The sequence below is a fragment of the Xyrauchen texanus genome, chromosome 7 (genome assembly GCF_025860055.1).
Source record: "Xyrauchen texanus isolate HMW12.3.18 chromosome 7, RBS_HiC_50CHRs, whole genome shotgun sequence".
Classification (NCBI taxonomy): domain Eukaryota; kingdom Metazoa; phylum Chordata; class Actinopteri; order Cypriniformes; family Catostomidae; genus Xyrauchen; species Xyrauchen texanus.
The window spans coordinates 9,493,481-9,516,035 of NC_068282.1; the positions used below are offsets into that span (position 1 = coordinate 9,493,481).

At 37.6% G+C, this 22,555-nt stretch overlaps 1 protein-coding gene across 2 annotated transcripts in view; it reads left to right on the forward strand.

Moving 5' to 3' along the window:
* The window catches only part of LOC127646621 (metabotropic glutamate receptor 4-like), a 274,744-nt gene that overhangs the window by 249,633 nt on the left and 2,556 nt on the right, over positions 1-22,555 (forward strand). The gene's annotated exons all lie outside the window — the stretch shown is intronic.

The window sequence follows — 22,555 nt, forward strand, 5'->3', positions numbered from 1 at the left end:
AAAATATAAGACAGTTTTGATTTATTTTGGATTTTGTTTAGTCACAACATAATTCCCATAGTTCCATGTATGTTATTCCATGGTTTTGATGACTTTACTATCATTCTAAAATGTCAAGAAAAAAAATATAAAAATGAAAAAGTGTTTCAAAACTTTTGATCGGTAGTGTATATACACTTATATATAATTTGATTGCACAAGAGATGTTCCATGTGTGTTGATATCTCAGAACAGAAGTATTCAGACACTTCACTGTTTGTATAACTCAGCTTGTGTTCACTGCTTTCTAAACTAAAGTGAAAGAGCAGTGCTGATGTGTAACAGAGCTCTGGGTACATCTCTTTTCATCTATTCTTGTGACGTTAAAGATTTTAGCCTGTAGGCGGTGACGAAAAGACAATTTTTCTGTGTTAGGAGCAAGTTGAACTGACATTCAAGAGTCAGTCAGCGAGCGGTTTCTTTGAAGTCATCAGCAATTGCCTCTTACTCCATGATCGCTCATATTACTACTAGACTAAATCTGGGAAATAAAGTTAAACTGCTTCAGCATTAAGGCTTATCAAAGCTGAGAGACAAAACAGACAAAGTAATCAAACATACACAAGGTGCTTACCTACCAGTGTGTCTGCACTGGGAGTAGAATGCAGATGTAAACATTCAACATGGCAGAGGAGAGAACAAACCTGCTACCATGAAATACTCAAGGAGGACCCCACTCGGATGGCTATTTTTTACAGAAAATAGAAAATAGGATTTATTTGACCAAAATTACATTATATACAGCAAGCTGACCAATACTAAATATAAGGAATATTAGTTAAACAGCTTTAGCTTTACTGTTCATCTCTGCTTGGAAGGCTCGACAGATGCAGGTAATCACACACAGTCAATCACACTCTCTCTCTCTCGCTCTCTCTCTCTCTCAAACACACACACACACACACACACACACACACACACACACACACACACACACACACACACACACACACACACACACACACAAACACCCACTCAAATCCTTGTTTCTCCAATAACTTGTTAGGAACAGCCATGCCGTCGTTACTAGTTCTAAAGTGGCAGGATTGTATTGGGCACGGCTTTTGAATAGCAAAGGTAGATCCTGATCAGTGGCATAAGAAAGTTGTGCCATGTACAAATGCAGTATATATATATATTTATTTTTTTTACATTCCTTTTTCCTCATTGTTTTATTTACTTTGTCATTTAACAGTTGTATATAAGCAATAACACACTAAATCAGCACAGCTGCTATTCACCCACAAATTGAATGCTGTAGGTAATCACAGCCGTGCTGATTTAGGGCCATACAGCATGATTGCAAGTGTGATAATGCGTATATACAACAGTTCAACACAAAAACTAAGGAATCTCACAAAAAATGCAGTTGTGCATGGAACTACTTTCTTATGCGATGGATCAGAATCTGCCGTTGCTAGTTGCAACAGATGCGCACAAGCCTCCGTTACTAATTCGGAAATGTCACTTTAGATCTAGTAACAGGGCTGTACTAGTAGTTTGGGTCTGTTTCTAATACGTTATTGGAGAAACAAGGATGTGTGTTTGTGTGTGTGTGTGTGTGTGTGTGTTTGAGAGATAGAGAGAGAGGAGGAGCATGTGCTATTACTTGTGTCTCTGTCGCAACCCACAAGCAGAGATAATGTAGTGTGTTACTCAGCTTGCTGAAGATTATGTCATTTTGGTCAAATACATCCTATATTCTCTGTGTAAAAATAGCCATTCGAGTGGGGGTATTCTTCCCTATTTTGCAGTAGCTGGTGCGCAAGAGTCATTCACTATAGAAACCGTTTTCTCCTCCAATGTGGAAACTCCTCATCATGTTTGTGTGATTAATCAGTCTGTTCTGTCTCTCCACTGTGATAGGTCTTAAAGCTGAAGCTGTAATGTAGTAGTAATCCAATCATCATGGAGAGCATTATATTAAATACTATAAAATATTTATTTTCTGTTAATTTCACTGTGGTGTGGCTTAATTTTGTTGTGTTGTGGCTTATTTCCACTGTGTTGTGTCTTTATTTTGTTTGTTGTGTCTTATTTCTAATGTTCTTTTATTTGCATTGCTAATTTGGTTTTATTGTACACTTCTCAGCCACCATAGGAACCACTTCTGTATCAGAACCAGTGCTCGGTTCCCAGTCCTGATGTAAACGGTTTATGGGTCTAAATACAGATGCTTGAGATAGCTTTTTGTTTTAATGTTGGACTCAGTAAAAACATTTAATGGCCTCATTGTGATCATAATAACAAAACAACTCCTAATCATCATTCTCACATTCCAAAAGGCTTTTATGTTGATTTTCAAGATGCTGGAATCTAACAGTTTGGCAACAGATGTGGGCGATGCAATTTGCTTTTCAAATTATCAAGAGGCAGATCAGTTGAATTGGTAGAACAGTGCTTAGAGAAACCCATCTCCTGCATATTTGAATATAAATAAAACACAGCAGTTGACAAACAAGCTATGTAAAACTGCCATAAATAAAGGCCTGCTGCTTCAGCAGAAATAATGTACATTCTGTAGCACACCCACTCCTGTAGTCTCCATCTTGAAAGGTAAGCGGAATTATGCATCCCAAGTAGCATAATTAAACTATTAGGTATGTACTGCATTGATGATTGAGAAGTACTTACTTTTAAGTGTGTAGTGATACAGTATGCCTGTACAAAGACTTGGGTTTCCCAATCAGTGGGCATTTTCAAATTGGTATGGGCGTGTTTCAACCGCCTAACAGTTTTTGCCTACTGCATTGAGATACCATACTTTCATTGAATAGTTGAGGAGCGCCAATCCTGGTTTGGAAACAGCCACTGATTATTACGTTGAGATTTCCGTCTTTAATTAGATAGTTGTAAAATGGCCATCCCGGTTTAAAAATTCCCACAGATTGTGAAACACCCAATATTGTTCCACAAAACCTGTACTTGTTTTTGGAACACAGGCTATGTTTGGAATGGAATACTAGCTTACTTCCTATTGAATTCTGCGCAGTATACACTGTTTATTGTATGTTTTATGTATAGTGCAACGGTTGTTAAACTTGCCATTATTCCACAATAATAATACAAATTTCAAACAGTAGTTTACTACATGTATCATGTTGCATGTAAGTGGTGTCCAGCTATCATCTTGCTATTCATCGTTTTCCACTTTTTAATTGCATTTTTGTGTAAAAGATGTTTTTTAAATGGCAGAAATAGGAAATGTAGTATGGTAGAATGCCATTCTGAACTCAAGTTCAAGTCAGGCACATTGCATTATTTCATGCAGTGTGCTGCATACTGCATTTATCCATTGCATTGTATAATGCACATTTTGGCAAATGTAGTACTGTAAGTCATACAGGTATTCTATGCATACTGAAAATGTTCAAACTGTGTACAGTATACATAATTTATGCTGCATAAATAGTGAGACAAGTATGTTAGTAGGTTGATCCATCCATAGCCCTGTAGCGAATCAGCTCTATATTCTTCCACCATTAGGTAGCGAATCAGCTCTATGAAATATTAATAATCAATCATAACTTGTTATAATCAATTATGAATATTTGGATCAGTTAATCGGGTTAACTTGATGTAGCTACATTAACATTACAACCAAATACTCGGTTCATCCCGTGAACACTCAATTTTGGTTATTAATTAATTAATTAATTAATAGAAATGTACATTTCCGGGGCAAGGGAAATGTCTTTCTTACTAAGTATTAAGAGCAAGTAGTCAAAATCTATGATTAGTGACTTTAGATATGAGCTTGAGACACAGACAACTTTACATGTGACATGAACAAGACTTTATTAACTAGAATAAACATTTAAACTACTCTAACATACATATACATACATTCATACAGTTTACCAAGGGAAAGAGGGCTGAAGCAGAATACAGGAAGGCAAGAAGTTATAGCATTGTTTGAAGTTCAGCAGATCAACAGCCTGAGCAAACCATCATATTAGTTCTGACACGCCCTTTTTAGAAAGGGGTTAAGGATACTTAATGTATCAAATAATGAGACTAAGTTTGATACTTGCATGTCCCATTTGAATTAAACTGTCCTGATGCAATTTGTTGAGGCTCCAGTTGATCTTTGATGATGTTGTCTTGATATCTTTGGTGAATGGGCAGTCGAGGCCGTAGCCTGGCACACGCTTGGGAGTCCTTGGGGCCTTCTAGTTTGGCATGATTCAGCGAGAGAGTGAGAGAGCACAAGACTCAGAGGGCAAGAGATAAGCGACAAGAGAGAGGGCTAAGAGCGCTAAGAAGAGAGAGCTAAGAAGAGGATGAGAGGAAGTGGGCGCAGCAATTTTATACCCTCGGGAAACAGGTCCCACCTCTCATTGGCTCGACCAATAAGAAGGGTTTGAGTTCTAGGCGGGAATTTGGTTTATTGCTCTTTGTTGTAAAATTGCCCATTGCATGTGCAAGAAAGAAAATAGGAAATATACTTTTAATACTAATATGTTGTTGTTATCGACATATCATGTACACAGTCATTTCAATCTTCAAAATACCAAGTTATAGAGACCAAATATGCCACACATATGATTTTGGTTAACCATAGTATGCAAAGTCTGAAACATTAACCCATTAGTTTGCAAGAAAACATAGATCAAGCACATTTAAGGGAAAATGTGAGATGGCACATTAGATACATGTCAATATTTATCACATGGATATATATAATATATATATAGGATTAACAGGGTTCATCTCTCTTTCTCAGCAAGAGAATGAAGGGAGGGTCAGCACTTCTCCGAACATTCCTTTGGAGGTCGTAAAGGCCTCCATTACTCTGGGCATGAGAGAGTTCCTTTGTCAAAGCTCATTTGCATGTTTATGACAGTAAGAGATTTTGGGCTGAATGACTCAAAAGATAGTAAAACATCGCGTAATATCATTCTACAGAGATCTTATATTCGAATTCAGCTCGGACAAATCGTAAGGTTTAATTTGATACCAAGAAAGGTATATTTAGTACACTTAATAAGGGAATATACACTGAGGCTATTAAATATGAGGCCTCAGAGTTTAAAACACACAACGAAACAGTTCTAACGAGTTTGATATACCTCAGAAATACACAACATACAGGGATTACACGTATTTCATTAGCAATATGCAGTTCTGTGTTCAACTGAAAAACACACACACACACACATTTTTACGTTCAAAGTTTCCCCCTTCCTGTCCACACGATAAGCACGTGGTGAGCATGCGGATGTCACATGCGGTTCTCTGTCAACAGTTCACTGTCTCTTTGTCAATACATTTATTGTGCTTGTGGAGGCTGGTTGGCGCTATTTCAGTAATTAGGGGGGTTTTTAACAGTAAGTTCTTGTTTGTTCGGGAATCTGTTAAGGCACTGATCCTCCGCCATACCTTACAGCCCCAAACTCTTTTTTTAAAGTACTATGATTTGGGATGCACTAATTATTTTCTTGCACACTATTTAGCAAGGATACTATACGAATTGAGATGCAGACAAACAGAAATCCATGTTCCAAGGCAACTGAAATTCTTAGTGATGTGATTACAGCGTGGCATGCCTGAAGATATAACATCTCGTTACTGTCGTAATCTCTGTTCCCTGATGGAGGGAATGAGACGTTGTGTTCATGTTGTGACACTAGGGGGTGTGGGGATTAATACATTAGCATATGTATTAAATTTGGTTTATTTGATATTTATCTGTAATTATTAATGAGCTAGATATTGAATAAAATAACCTGTTATTATTCTATTATTACTTAGCAGATCATTAAATATTGTGTTAGACTAGGTAGGCACTAGCTGTGCAGTATTGTATTTTGCATTCATAGCTAGGGCTGAAACGATTAGTCGACATTATCGACAACGTCGACAATAAAAAATTGTCGACAAAAATTTGCGTTGTCAAATAGTCATTTGATCAAATTTAAATAAACAAGAGATCACTTTAAACTCTAATGATCTGAGCAGCACTGCAGCTCACACCTGACTTAGGAGAGGAAGAATTGCACTTTCCAAACAGCTTCAAGTGATGTAGATCACAAAGTATGAGGGAATTGTAATTCAAAAATACAAAGTAAGTAAATACAGTCGCACTCTTATTGTGGAATAAATGGAGCTGGAGCTGCCGCTCTGCTCTGCTGAAGGGAGAGATTGAAACTGCATCCAGCTGATGCACATGCTGTTGCGGGAACGCTTGTTCCTCGAGCACGCATGCTCGCTGCATCTAGATTATAATGTATTGGCTCGCGACTTATTGAATCATAATATATGTCACTGTGCAAGAAAATTAGCAACACGCAACTTTATTAATACCAGAGAGTTTGTTTTTTTGTGAGTTAAATATGGATTGAAGTGAACAGAAAGGTGAGAGAGGGTAGTCTTCACCCCATTATACACCGCAACAAAATATGTTTTTGATTTGTTTTTGTTTTGGCTTGTTTTCTAATATAAATATTGAAAACTCTTTTAAAACAATGTACGTTTTTAGCAACTATACTGCAGAATAATTCTTTTTTATTTGAGAATGTTGAATATAATTTAAAAAATTAAAATATCTAAAAATCCTTTAAAAAAAATATGCATTCAACTGAGAAGCAGCATATTTATACTTGCTTTTAGAGAATAGATCATGAATATAAGTATATTTTGTCTTTACTGGACTCGCAGAAGTATAACCAAGTAAAAAATACATTATATACAAAATACACAAGATGCATTCTCTTAAAGCAAGTCTAAATATCTTATATGTTGCTTCTCAATTAATTGTATCTTGTTTTAAGGACTTTTAGACATTTTTAAATGGAAAACAAGACAAAAACACTTGATAACAATATTATTTTTTTCAGTGAATTTCTTTACTGAATTAAACTTTAATTTTAGCCCTTTACTTCAGTAAATGTCATTTAGAGGTGTTTTTAAAAGATGTTTTTTCCCTCTTTATTGTTAGTAAGCATGTTTAATACAGCCTTTTAAGTTGGGACACAAGCAGAATAATTGGTTAAAAACAAATTATTCATTGTTGCAATAATCTCTGAATAGTCGAATAATCGTTAGAATAATCATTAGATTAATTGATTATCAAAATAAACGTTAGTTGCAGCCCTATTCACAGCACAGCACATTCATTAAATTGTATTTTGCATTAATTCCAATGAAGTCATACTCTGTAAATCATGTTGTGGGTCTTAGTAACAAATAGATTTGAATTAATACAGAGAAATATTTTGATAACAGAATTAAATTTGTTTAATCACGGTTGCTATTCAATCCTCAAATGAATATTTTCAGCAAATATTTACTGCTGTTTGCATGGCCACGGCACCATTACCAGTATGAATATTATGTGCACACTGCCTTGTTTTGTCTTGTACCTATTTAACAACTCTCTATAGCACAGTCTGAATTCACTATAGTGGAAATACAGTATGGGCTTTTGAAAATGTGATTTTAGGATCAGGGTCTTTTTGATAAATCGTACCACATTCTTTCAACACAGGCAGATTCTCTGCATGATAAAACAAAAAGTAAGCTAACAAATAATATATCCTTGACTCAGGGATCCCAGGTATAAAATTTCACGAATGCACTACTGGGAAAATGAGATCTCTTTGTTGATTCTAATTGATAATGTATGTGATCCTCCTTTTAGACTTAAATTACATTAAGTAGAAGTGTCTGTGAAATGTCCTAATGTAGTGTAATGCAATGCCTTGCAACGATGCTTTAAAGTGTTTGAAGTACTTCTAAGTGAATTGCACTAGTGTTTTATTATGATGTGTCTTCTGCCCTTAGCCTGCGTTTTCACACAGTTGTATTGCATAGAGCTAAACAAGGCTCCAGTATAAATCATAGGCAAGATTCAGGTTGAAACTCTCTTTACTGAAGCTTTGATAATCTAGCATCAAGATTATATTCCTCAAATTGTATGTTCAACATGTAACTTGGAAACAGTTCTTAAAACAAATATATAACTTGTCAAAATTCACATCTCAGATAATCATATGAATAAAACATTTAAATTTACAGATTATGCTTTCTCAAAGGCAAAATAAGCAGGATGGACGTGAATACACATCTGAGATCTTCCACAATGTGGTCTGACAGATAAAATGGCTACTACACTGATAAATGTGGTAGAATTCTTAGAGTGGCCACTAGGAGTCAGTATTGACTAAATAAATTGGGCCATAGCTAGGGCCAGAACACTCCCTGTCTGACATCAAGCGGTGTCACACCAAACCTAAAGAATAACAATAACAGATGTGGGGGGCCTGGAGAACTCAGCGAGTAAAGACGCTACCACTACCACCCCTGGAGTCGTTAGTTCGAATCCAGGGTGTGCTGAGTGACTCCAGCCAGATCTCCTAAGCAACCAAATTGGCCCGGTTGCTAGGGAGGGTAGAGTCACATGGGGTAAACTCCTCCTGGTCGCTATAATGTGGTTCGCTCTGGATGACACGGAGAATAGCATGAAGCCTCCACACTCGCTATGTCTCTGCGGTAACTTGCTGAACAAGCCACGTGATAAGATGTGCGGGTTGATGTCCTCAGACATGGAGGCAACTGGGATTTGTCCTCTGCCACCCGGATTGAGGTGAGTCACTACACCATCACAAGGACTTAGTGAGCATTGGGAACTGGGCATTCCAAATTGGGGAGAAAAACAATAACAGTTGTGGGGGAGTTAAAATTGTCAGGTTACCACCTTAATTTGTATCCTTAGGAACCATATGGACAACCTCTGTGACTGGTCTTAGGAAGAACTTCTGTTCACCTTTCTTAATGATCATTACTTCAACCTTTTTTACTTTGCCATCATCACTTGTGTAGGCATTAGTTACAAGCCCAACAGGCCAGTCATTCTCTTCGCCATCCTTCAGAAGCTCAATATTTCCATTCTGAAGGTTGGGTTTAACTGTGCACCAGTTGTGACCTCCTTGAAGTCCACTCAGATATTCTCTCTTCAATCTCCTCCAGAAAACATTGGCTAAATAATGAATGCGTCATCACTGTGCTCCGCAGAGGTCATGGTATTAAAATTGCCCAGGTGGAACTGGTGGTGTTCCAACTTTTTGAGTGATCAATATGGCTGAGGCAAGTATCATAGTTGTTTTGGATCAGTGGAGACAGCTGTTAAAGGCCTAGCATTCACAAATGCACTCACTTCAGCCATGAATGTTACCAAAACTTCATGTGTGAGCCTTATAGGGCTATATTGCAGAAGCCTGGAATTGAGGTCTCCTCAGTTGTCAGGCAACTCCAGTCATATGCTCCCAGGACCCTGCAATATTTGAAGCATGTGGAGGATTGATCTGCCAGCAACATTCATTATCTGAATGGTAAGTGCCAATCTCTGTGTTGTGACATCCTTTCTTTATGATTTGTAGCTCTTTTCAGGCTTTCACAAAGTTGGTCCCACAATCAGTTCTCAAGAGCTTGGCAGGGCCTCTGATGGCAAATAAAAAACAGAGCAGAGCATTAATGACGTAGGAAGCACTCATTGAGTCAATAAGTTCCAGCTGGATTGCATGTGTGGACATACAAACTAATATGAACACCCATCTCTTAGCCTCTGCTGGACTGCCTCATGTTTTTCTGACTGTGACTGGTCATGGACCGAAGACATCCAGCCTCACATATGTAAAGGGATGATCTATGTGTAGTCTGTCAGCTGGCAAATCTGCCATGTTCTTTTCATCTTGTCTACCTCTCAATTTGCAACAGATGACACAGTTGAAGATGGTGCTTCTGACTGATATATTCCCCCAACAATGCAGTATCCAGCTGCCCTGACTGCACCTTCAGTGAGGTGATGGCCTTGGTTACATACCTTTTCATGGCCTTTAGTAGAGATCTCGATCTTGAGAATGGCTGGAAACTTGCACTCCTAAGTTTCTTTTGTGATAGGTTAGTAAGGCAGGTCACACACTCTGGAATCACGAATCTCTACATCTGTCTCAGGGCTGACCAGGGTGTAAATTTCATTATTGTGCTGAGTTTGGCTTAAGTGTGAAAGGAATGGATGGCCTGTAAGCCATGATGACGAAACCAGGTGCTCGTGGGAAGCCCTCTAGTGGCAGCATCAGATGGGTTGAGATGAGTGGGCACAAATTTCAACTGATGTGGTTGTGTGCAGTGTCTGACACACTGTGACCGGTTATGAACATAGACACAGAAGAGTCTTGCCTCGTTGAATATATTTCCTAACATCACCTTAGAATTAGTGTAGAATCTCACATCATCCATTGTTGTGTCCAGCTGTTCTTGAAGTAACTCCATTACAGCTGCACACGATAGTGATGTCTGTTTTGTGAGCAAGCCTTGCTCTGCCAAAGAGGAAATCAACCTCACTGTGACCATCTGCATTAGTAACTTTCAGATAAGCTACTAAACCTATAGCCTTTGTGGAAACATCACAAATACAATGATCTCTTTCTTCTGTGCGGTAGAAAGGAAGCAGAGGTATACGTCCTTGGAATTTGCAGTTCTATCAGGAAGACATGCAGACGTGTCGTTGACATTTAGATGACATTTATTTGATGAATATGAAAAAGGAATGTAATGTTTCTCTTTGAAGTAAGCCCCATCTGGCAGTCCAAAGATGTTGTACTCGGAATCATCAGAGCCTGCTGGTGATAGGAGGCATGGGTGAGGAGCCTACCCCCATGCAGGATGGTACTCAACTAGTGGCGGTGGGGTGGTGGAGGTTGCCGTGTTAGCACACTGAAACAGCAATGTGAAAGATTGTGAGCAGACTTGCAGCAATTGCAAACATGTGATTGGCTTTTTTCCAGCAGCCATTACTCCAACACCTTATCCTTGAGTAATCATGCTAAATTGCTAATTTGGTACTAGAAAATCACTTGCTATTATATCAAATACTGCTGAAAGCTAGTTGGTTCATTAAATGAAACTTAACATTGTCTTTGTGTTTGGTTTTGAGTTGCAACAGTATTCAATATACTGGCATGTTTTAAGGTCAGTATTAGGATAGAAATGGCAAAAAAGAAACAGCTTTCTCTTGAAACTCATCAGTCAAGTCATTGTTTTGAGGAGTGAATGCTCTAGTTTAAGAAATAGACGCCTCGCATGTCCTCAGCTTACAGCTTAATTGAATTCCTGCTCAATACCAGTTTCATGTGCAACAGTAAAGAGTAGACTCCGGGGTGCAGGCCTTATGGGAAGAATTGAAAAGAAAAAGCCACTTTTGAAACAGAAAAAAAGAAAAGGTTAGAGTGGGTTCTTAACCCCATTGAGCTTTTGTGGGATCAGCTAGACTGAAAGGTGTGTGAGAAGTGCCCGACAACAGAACCACATCTATGGCAAGTGCTACAGGAAGTGTGGGATGAAGTGTTTTCTGAATATCTGGACAAACTGACAGCTAGAATTCCAAGGATCTGCAAAGCTGTCATTGCTGCACATGGAGGATTTTTTGACAAGAACTCTTTGAAGTAGTTTAAGAAGTTCTGAATTTTCTTTTCAAATTGTTATAGTAATTTTCACATTATTAATGTCCTGACTATACATTGTGATAAGTTGAATGCCACTTTGGTGAATAAAAGTACCAATTTCTTTCCATAAGAGCAAAATCTGTACATTATTCCAAACGTTGGCCACCAGTGTATGCTGCGCTCACATTTCTTGCAGATGTCTGAAGGAATCTTTTCACTTCTGCAATCGATCTTGTTTATCTTTAGGCAGGGCAGCATCCCAGTCATCTCCACCTCCAGAGATGTCTCTCAGAATGGAGTGACCCTCAATGCTTACATGTACTATGAATCCAAGAGGATTTTACAAGCTGTTGATGGTTGACAGCTCTCCCCCCTTAGTGTAAGGTTTCTCGCTGATGAATACTTGAAACACAAACATTTCTGTTGACAGGTCCCAGCCCAATCCTAAGCTTTGTTGAATGGATGGTAAGATTTGCCCAAGGTCAAGGCCCTGCAAATTGGTTGTGAGATCCACATTTGGAAAGGCCATTTTGATGACTGGACTGTTCGATGAGATTTTGTGTAGGCTGAGATTGGACTGTATTAACATCTGCTGTGCTCTGTGCAGTACATCAATGGCCTCAGTTTCCGAGCTGAATGATTTCAGTCCATCATCCACATAGAAATCTCTCAATGAACAGTCTGGCATCACTTCCATACTCTTCTTCTCCTTCTATAGCTGTCCTGTTGAGCCCATATATAGTAACTGATGGAGAGGGAGAATTGCCAAAGACGTGAAACCTCATACGATATTCAGCAATGTCCCCATCAGGATTGTGGTCCTGAAACCACAAAAAACACAGGTAGTCGTAATGTTGTTCTTTGACCAGTAAGCTGTGAAACATTTGCTTAATGTCTGCCATCACCACGTAAGTGTCAGTTCTGAATCGGATGAGCTCACCTATCAATCTGTTATTCAGGTCTGGGCCCTTGAGTACTTGACTGAGGGATGTATTGTCATACTTGGCACTTGAATCAAATACTGTCCTGATTTGTCCTATTTTTGTGGGTGAAACCTCGGGGGGGGGGGGGGGTGCATCTCTGCATATCACTTTTTGAACATTGTCTCCATGAATTCTACATAGTGGTTTTTCATGTCTATCTTCTTTCGCAGGGTGCGACAAAGTTATATAAGACGAATAACAGCCTGCTCTCTATTGTTGGGCAAAAACCTTCTGGGACAGCAGAACAGGAGTGGAGCCACCCAACTGTTTGCCTCATCTTTGGAGAATTAATTTTCCATGTCCAGGCAAGCCTCATCTTCACTTGAGAGTGCAAGCATATTGTCTGTGTTAGTCTGTTTGAAAATATGCTTCCCAATGTCATGTGAATGATTTGTTCTTCTCATAAAGAGTCTGGGGTCTTCATTTGTGAAACTCTCTTTAGCACAGATGCTACTCTTGCAAGGTGTGAGAAAGCAGGGTGTACAATTCTCATGCACGCTGGTTTTAAAAGTGCTCTACATGGGTTTATGGGCTCTGCTGAGGCACATGTCTCCTACAATTACCCATCCTGGATCGAGGCATTGGGCATATGGAGCATTGTGAGGCCCATTGCGCTAACTGCGAACCTTGTGTGCTGGGTCCAGTGGAGATTTCTTTGATGCAATGGCTTGGAGATGGGAATGGTAAGCAGCCGCTTCATGAGTGGGAATCTCCATTCTGTTAGAGATTGAACTGCGCTCTTAGTTTCAGATACACCATGGATATTTTGCTATCTCAGGCCTCAAAAACAAAGTATTTGGCTCTCCTTCCACTGGTATCAGTTGTGCCTGAGCATGTTCTCACTGTGTAAGGGTAGACTCACCTTGAATATTGAACATAAGAAAGAAGGCTGACCTTGCTAGAGAGAGGTTACTCTGATCGTCCAACATGAGGTACACTCGCTTCCTCTCTTCAGGATGACCGTCGGGATACACGTTGACAAGGCAGATTTTTGAGGATGATTTTCCTTGCAGCTCTTTTCCAAATATCTATGTGCAGATCAATTTTGTCACTGTGGAAGCTGGTTCATCTTGCTTCCCGCCTTGGTCCTCTGTAGGTGTGGTAGGCCCTTTCTCAGCCCAATGAATTGGGCCATCATGGAGAGCAGAGATATGGCTACGCTATTAAATTCTGAGCATTGGATTGTTGCCCCAGTCTTTGGCCCTTTGATCTGTGGAAATGAAGAAATTGTTACACATAGAATTCTCTTTGAGAAATGTCTTTCTCTCTGCCAAGGACTTCATTCGGAAACCTCTGCATGTCGCTATTGAGTGGTTATTCTTATGGAGGGGACACTGTCTTTCTGGGCAAATAGAAATTGTATTGGAACTAACAGACACATTTGACTCAACTTCTGTTTTGCTGTCAGAATTTGAAGCTCATTGAAAAGAGAAGCTGGGATCGGTTCTCATTTTAGCATGATCATTGACAAACTCAACAAAGTGTGAAAAAGGGGTGATAGTGAAAGAGATATTCTCTTTTGTATTTTATTCCCTTAACGATTCACACTTGAAGACTGTGAGGCAGCTTTTCCACAATTGAGTTTATTCCCTATGAAGTGTCAAGAAATCCAAGGCCAGGTAAATAACCTTTCTCCTTTGCTGCTTGTACTTCAATAAGCAGATCTGCAAGTTCTTGTAATTGGTGTGATTACAATAAGTATTTGTGAGAAATCTTTGGGAAGCTCTCTAAACGCTTGAATAAAGATTAATTAATGACATCTGGGGAACCATATTTCTTGTCAAGGCATTGCCATAAACCTGTTTCTGGGTTATGAGCATGGGCTGGTCTTATCCTTACCAAGCCACTTGGTAAGTAAGTCAAGCTCTTCATTGACTTTAAGGTTCAGGCCATCAATGGCATTTTGGAATGCTGTTTTCCGGGGTACGTAAATATCTGGCTTATTGTTGAACACTTTGAAACCAGCTGTTAGGAGGTCACGACGTGCAAGAAACACAGCAATGTCAGACATTTCAGTAAATCCAAGTGTTGGTATACTAAGTGAATAGGGGTTTTCAGATCTGCTGTTCATATGTGTATAAGAGCGATTTGGTCACCTTGTGTTTTGATCTGGTCATGTCTGCTCAATGTATTTACAGTTTGGGGTGTGAACTGTCTAACATTAGGAATGTCTTCAAACTCAGTGCTTGCTAGGTCTTCCTCTTTTTTTCATGTTTTGCTTATGCGAGAAGTGCGTTCATATGTATTTACCAGTATGTTCTGCTGTGGCGATGGAGTTGGCCACTTCAGTCTCATCATTTGAATCAAATGCAGCTGATTCAAGCACCCTGGCTGCTTCAGCCTTGCCCTCCTCTTTTAGAGCATTCAGTGTTGCCTCAATTTTGGCCTTTTCAATCTCCATGCGTATCTGGTGTTCATCAAACTCAGCTCTTGTGCGAGCGGCCTCTGCCTTTGCACATGTCTGGGCTGCATCTTGGCTTGCAGTGCACTTAATGGAGTGGCGTGAGGATGATGACGAAGATCTAACCCATGATCTGGCCTTTAGGCCAGAAGCTTGGTTGTGTTTTGAAGAGTGTGACATCTAGAAACTCCTCAAAGAGTGCATGTAGTCCATAATAATGCTTTTGACACAAAGTCAATCTTTTTACTCTTCTGCCCTTAGTCTGCATTTTTGTACAGTGCTTTGGCAGAGAGGAAAACAAGGTTGTAGGCAAGATTCATGTTCAAACTCTCTTTACTGAAGACTGTTTTGTGAAACTGTAACATAAATTAATAAAGATATTGTAAAGATATTTTCTCTTACAGATATATATATATATATTTTAAATTGCCTTTACACAACTTAGAATATGGCTAAATTAAGATACTGTACATTAAGCTTTGATAATCTAGTATCAACATTATATTCCTCAAATTGTATGTTCAACATGTAACTGGGAAACAGTTCTTAAAACAAATACATAACAAAATTCACATAATCTCAGATAATCGTATAAATAAAGCATATCAATTTACAGATTATGCTTTCTCAAGGGCAAAAACAAGCAAGATGGATGTGAATACACATCTGAGCTCTTCCACAATGTGGTCTGACAGACAAAATTGCTACTACATTGCTGAATGTGGTAGAATTCTTAGAGTGGCCACTATGAGTCAGTATTGACAAAATAAATTGTGCCATAGCTAGGGCCAGAACAGTGTGATCTTATTAGTACTGTAGTTTCAGGTATTCATATGTAAAGTGTGGTTCTATCATATAGGCATGTGACACATCATACACACCAAAACGTACAATATCGAAGTATCACAACAGTTATGACAACACACACGTGAGTGAATATTTCTTCATAACTCTCTGCTGAATTAATAGTCCTCTATGGTATTGTGTCTAAGTATTGAACTCGTTCACCTGCGGCAAAATCCTCGAAAAACTTCCAGGAATTTTTCTTCTGAATAGTAATTTAGATTTTTAAAGATTAGTGCTGTCAGTCAATTAATTTTTTTTAATCATGATTAATTGCAAAAAATAAATAAAATAAATGATGTAGTTAATCGCAATTAATCACAGATTTTCCAAACAAAGCCTTCCACAGTATAAAGATAGAAATGCACTAAAATAACACCAATTCAACTAACACTAAACATTTCTCAAGTCTAATAGGGAGTTTAACTAATTGGAAGAACTAGTACCCACATAGGTTACATATTAATTGGAATGGACATTAAATCTCTTAAACTCTCATCTTCCATAATATTAATCAGCCGGAAGACTAAGGCTATCTGTTCGCATCAGGGTGTCAGCGTCAAGCGATGATTTGGTGATAATTTAGACATGCTGTGCTTCTGTTTTAATTAAAATACACTTTACTTAGGGTGAAAAATGCCACAAATTCCATCTAGGCTTATTTTGTACAACAAATAGCACTTTATCACTGACACTGAATCACTGTGATGTGTGGTGTGTGCGTGAGTCAAATGACTTAGAGCAGACACATAACAAAGGTTCCGCCCTTTCAACCAGTCTTTATAATTGGTTTATGCTGTATTAATGGTGAAAGCGTTAATCATGATTAAGGAAAATGAACGCGTTAAACGTTTATAATTAATCAAACGCATTAATTTTGACAACTCTAGTAAAGATTTGAGTACCTCTAAAACTGTATTTACATTTATGCATTTGGCAGACGCTTTTATCCAAAGCGACTTACAGTGCACTTATTACAGGGACAATCCCCCCAGAGCAACCTGGACTAAGTGTCTTGCTCAAGGACACAATGGTGGTGGCTGTGGGGATCGAACCAGCAACCTTCTGATTACCAGCTATGTGCTTTAGTCCACTACGCCACCACCACTCCACAAATATCAAACTATATATGTTTTAGATGCTGTAAATATATTGATATTGTACATTTAAGTGTCCATCAAAACATGTTTTCAGAAATGTTACATACAGATATCTATGAATACTAATGAGATTATCCTGTTTATAAGCAGAAACAGTCTTTAAAAATATACCTGTGGGCAAATGTTCCATCCATTATTTTTTCACCGTTTCTAGCTGACAGGTGTCAGAGTACTAGAAAGTGTTCACAGTCTGTGAAGTTATAGACTAGCATGTGTCTCTGAAGCACATGAAGTCAAACTTCCTTTTATCTCACCTACTGGTTGGACCAAAGGTAACAACCACAGCCATAGTAAGATGCCATCAATTAGTACTGTATATCTGCTAACGTTAGTAGTATATCAGGGTAGATGGCATATTTAAGCAACCAGAATTGTTACATGGAATCAGTATTGCGATCAGAATTATTTAATTTGAAACATTTAAATTTGTATCAACACCTCCTTTGATATAAATTGTTACTTTCCAGAAGCCAGAAGAGCTTTTACATTGTGCTGTAGATCTAATATCAAACAGTCAAAAGTGTTTTCACACTACCAATGCAACTGTCATTTGAACAGTGACAGTTCTGAAATACTGCATAATTTGCAAACCATCATTCAATGGATGTTTTGCACAAGTTGAGTTTGGCAATGCATGCAAGCATTGTGTGTTTTAACCTTGCCAAAGTATGAGGATCAATATCAAGGTCAGTCGATCAAGCTCATAGAAACGTTATATGAAGCTCAATGACTCATTGAGCCTGTAAGGAGATGTGGTTTGCTCTTGGTTGAGTTGTAAATATGATCAATAACAATATGAGCATGATTTATATCAGCATTTTTTGAGTCAGTTTTTGTACAGTTGAATTCGTCAGTGCAGATATTGGGATATAGTATGATATAGTGGTATAGAAAAGTTATATTTTTATATGAGAGATGCGCGTTCACAGTGGATTGCATTTTAGCACCATGTGATAGTTCCAGCTTCTACCAGCAGGGGCTAATGGGGTGATGCTAACTAGCCATGTTTTTTGCCTCACATGCTTGACGCAGATATTGCAATTGAAAAGTTTGACTTTAAGAGACTGTTAGTCAATTCTAAAAATAATTGTATTAACAAAGTGTCCGTTTTATAATTGAATTATACCCCATTTAAAATCCTTATTTTTTTATGAAAATGTTAATTTTATTACTCTTTTATTGAATTTGCTATTTGATTTCATTGTTGGCGAAGACACAATGAAGTACCATCTTTCTTCTTGTATTTCTGTTTTGCAATATGTTGGTCTACTGAGAGAAGTATTAATAATTTTTGCAATAGCCAACACTTAACAAGTCCTATTTTGGTAATATTTCATGTTTAATTATTTCTTAGCATTAGATAATTTATGCAGCATATTCCTTTAGGCCATTTTTTAATGACATGTAATTTTTTTTATTCTTTTTTATTCATAGTTTATATTAAGCAGAGACTTGTTTATTGCAGGTTGATGCATAATCTTTCTATTATTGAATATTGTTTAAATTATGTTGTTGAATTGACAGTTGTTTATTCATTTAAATCAGCTGTAATAACTTATATAAAGGTGTTACAATATAAACTAGTTTGTTAAAGTCCGTCAAGACAAACGTAATGTTGGTTTAATAAGCCTTACATTTAGACAGACAGACAGACAGACTAAACAATTAAAAGGTGTTTGCATTTTGAACATTTTAACAGTCGGAATTTGTCTGGAGTCTGAAATCTCGAACATTCCGTTTCAGACTTTTGGCTCATTGTAACATTCCGTCAATGTTAATCTATGTTTTTTGGGGGGGATTTATGAATATAGCAACATATATATTATATATATATAATAACAAAATATAGCACACTTAGTCAGAACAGTCTGAAGGTCTGTGCCAAATTTGGCGAATGTAGCTTGAAAGCTGTAGGATGAGTTCCAGTCAGAAATGTTGGTCTTGGTTTAGGGATTTTGTAAAAACCTGAAACCATGTCTGTGGAATAAAAGCTGAACGCTTAAAGGTGTGTTAACATTTGAACATGTTGACCATTGGAATTTGACAGCTGGAATTTGAAATCACGAACATTCTGTTTCAGACTCTTGGCGGACAAAATTGTACCTGACTACCATTAAAGGAATAGTTTACCCAAAAAATAAAAACCATTTTTAGAAGAATATTTCAGCTGTGTAGGTCCTCAAAATGTAAATGAATGTGTACCAAAATATTAAGCTCCAAAAGCACATTAAGGCAGCATAAAAGTAATCCATAACACTCCAGTGGTTAACTCCATGTCTTCAGATGGTCTTGCATGACTAAAATAACCGTAAAAATATTTAGCATGAAATAGAAAATATATTAAATATTTATTTTAATATGCCATTATTTTAATTTCTTATCAGAGATAAAATGCTGAACTATGCGCTTTGCATAAGTGTTCCATCCCTGCATTGCCAATTCCTGTGTATCAATAGTTTACACCGAATTTCACTTATTTTCTGGATGAAAAATGTAACTTGTGTTAAGAGATCATTATTCAGGTTTTGAGTGTGAAGAACAGCCTCAAGATTGAGAAGTATGATGTGACCAAAGATGAACATATTATATGAATAAAATGTTATATATGTGTATATATATATATATACAGCTTACCACAGCAGTACAGGATCTTAATATTTACGGTAGTCCCAATATATCAGGCTCTATATTTCTTTCAAAGAGACCATCGACCAATTTTAAATGCAAGGTTTCTGAGGACCTTTAGATTTGGTACAAGGGGCAACATTGATTGATATCCACAGTACAATACATCAAATCTTGTTGTGAATAAAACAGTTGCATACTGCAAGAACACCTCTCTTTACAGCATTCAGAATGTATAATAGGAATCTTGAGTTATGTTTTCTGTCCATGGTCATATGGTGGCAATTTTCTTTTCTTTGAGGCACCCATTTTAATAACCAAGCAATGAAGATGGGTAAAGAGTTTTAGTATTGTCACTGTTTTCTGACTCATGTTTCATTTAGCTTAAATGTTGAAACTGTGAATGCTATTCATGTCAATTAGGTACTATTAATCGGGTATATTACTAGCTATAATACACTGTGCATTGTGAATTATCTGACAATTCATAAGTTAATTCCTAAATACAAAAATATTATGCATGGTTTATTGTTGAAAAAGGTGAATGTCTGTGTTTGCAAATCACACGTTTCCTAGGGTGTTATAGGTGCAAGAATCATACTGGGGATACCTAAAGATAGCAACACATTTGCTTTTTATGCATATTCAAAGACCAACACAAAGTAGGTATGACAATGTTTAGAACATTGCATGGCCTAGATTGTATCTCAAACAAGAAAATGTTGCTATGCAGTTGCTAGGGTGCTTCTGTGTGGTTGCTAGGTGGTCGCAATTTAAAAGTACCCACTTTTAAAGGGATAGTTCACCCAAAAATTCACTTACCTTCAGGTTGTTCCAAACCCATATGACTTTGTTCCTTTAATGGAACACAAAAATATATGCTCACTCACCATGAACCTTTATTGCATTTTTCTTCCTTACAATGCAAGTGAATGTAGACTGAGCCCAATTACTCTATATGCAGAGTCATAGTTAGAGTTTTGTGAAAATGTTCCTCCCTTTGCTAAAATAGAGGTTTTTGAGTGGTTGTGCCAATAAATTATCTGTCTGACTTATCCTATGGGTCACTGCTCCATGCGCCCAAGAAGAAGAGCTCAGATTGGAGAGTAAAAAAAATAAAAATGCTGTAGAATCGCATCAGTAGTTTGAAAAGTGTTGGGTCAAATGCTAGTTCACACTTCTTATTCCAGCAGCCCTACATGATTGCATGAGGTAACCTTCTGATCTCTATATAATGATGCAATGAGTTTGATTCTTCCGTCGACCACCCTTCTTTGGCAAGGTTGTTACACAAATGGTTTAAGGCAATGTAATGTAAACTGTCCTTTTTGATCTTGTTTGCACAGCACACAATTTGTGTATTATATCTAGGAGAAAGTGGGTTGATATGTGTCAGTGGGTCTATTTAGAATGGGCAATAGAGTACAGCTCTCAAAGTAAATTTTATACATGGTAGGTTGAATGAGTTTTATGGCAAACCACATTTATCCAGGTCTACAAATACATATACATGTTGTTGCATCAATGTTTAAACCTTGCACATATTTGGCTAAAAAGTAGCCATGAATTATTAAATTAAATATTTTTCCTAAAATCGCACACTGTGGGGTACAGTGTGCCAGACGCTTCAGGGTAGGTTGTGCCAGTGTAGCTTTGCATCAAAATGCAGAAAGTACAACTGCAATGGTTTCATTGAATTGAAGTGGCAGTCAAGTTTCTTCAAATAATCTTATTGGAGACCTGGCAAAGAGAAACTAACCATTCAAAGATAACAATCAATGACTGTTCAAAGTTTGGGGAAAATGGCAAGGAGAGAGCAACATTCCCCAACGATTTGACATCCACCTTGATATGACACAGCTTACTTCTAACATTGAGTGTGTCACTCAACCACTTATTTTAAATATCTTATTTCTATGGCCCTGCAATAAAAACACATTTTGTCTGATTTCAGTTATTAGCAGGCATCCTTAAATACAATTAGGTATATTTGTTTTACCTCTGTCTCCTTTGTCTCTGACAACAGGACGTCTAAAATAAAGAGTGGCACATCTTACCCCACTCTACTATTATTTAAAGATGGATTGAAATTACAGTATTAAAGCTTCAGAATTATTACTGCTAGTGCAATTGTTCAACCTAGTCTCATAGAATGGATGTTACGATTGCTAAATTTTTGCAAACTGAGTTGCACATGCCACTTTCTACAAGTTTCCTGTCACAATTAACACAAGAGGAGCTACAACAACTATGCGTTTTATTCACCATTACACATATTCTGGGTACTGTGGCTGTTTATGACTTTAGAAACACTTATTTTTAGCTCTATTATTCACACTCTATCTGTCTGCTATGTTATGAAAGCACTTTTACCTTAAGGCTTAATTTGAAAAACTATACATTTTAATGCTTGCATTACAGACCCACCTACATTTTCACACTTATTTCAGTCTGATTAACTTCTGTGGTAGCACAACTGATAAAGTGTTGGACTTTGGACTTGGAGACCATGTCTTGAGCCCAGCCAAAGACTCTCAAAACAAAAGTGAAGCGAAAGTGCCATAGAAGCATCACAAAATGATGTGGTTGCTTCATTAAATGTGCTTTTCATGTATACAGTAATTTGCTTTTAAAACATTATCGGTTAGATTTATGTATTGGCTTAGTGTAATAATGTCTGTTTTATTCTCCTCTCATTTATCTTTTTGAACACTATTTGTTAGGTATAAAGGTTCAAATTTTAGGATAGGAAGGTATGTTTACTTATTAAAACATCCATCTAAAATTCATCATAAAAGCTTTGTCTTACACTATTTCACTCGCTTTTGGCGCCCCCCGCTTTACATTTCACTGGGAAACAGCAGCCAAACGTGTAAAGAAGCATGTAAATTTGCTTTGAACACAGGTTTCTGGCAATTGAATGTTATAATTTAGTAGATTAGTGTGTAATGAAGGCAACTGCAGTACAGCCTGGATGATCTCATTTGCACACTTCACCTTTTGCAGATAACTGACTAGCATGGTTTAGAAGATAACCATGATAACTCCTGTGCAACCGGG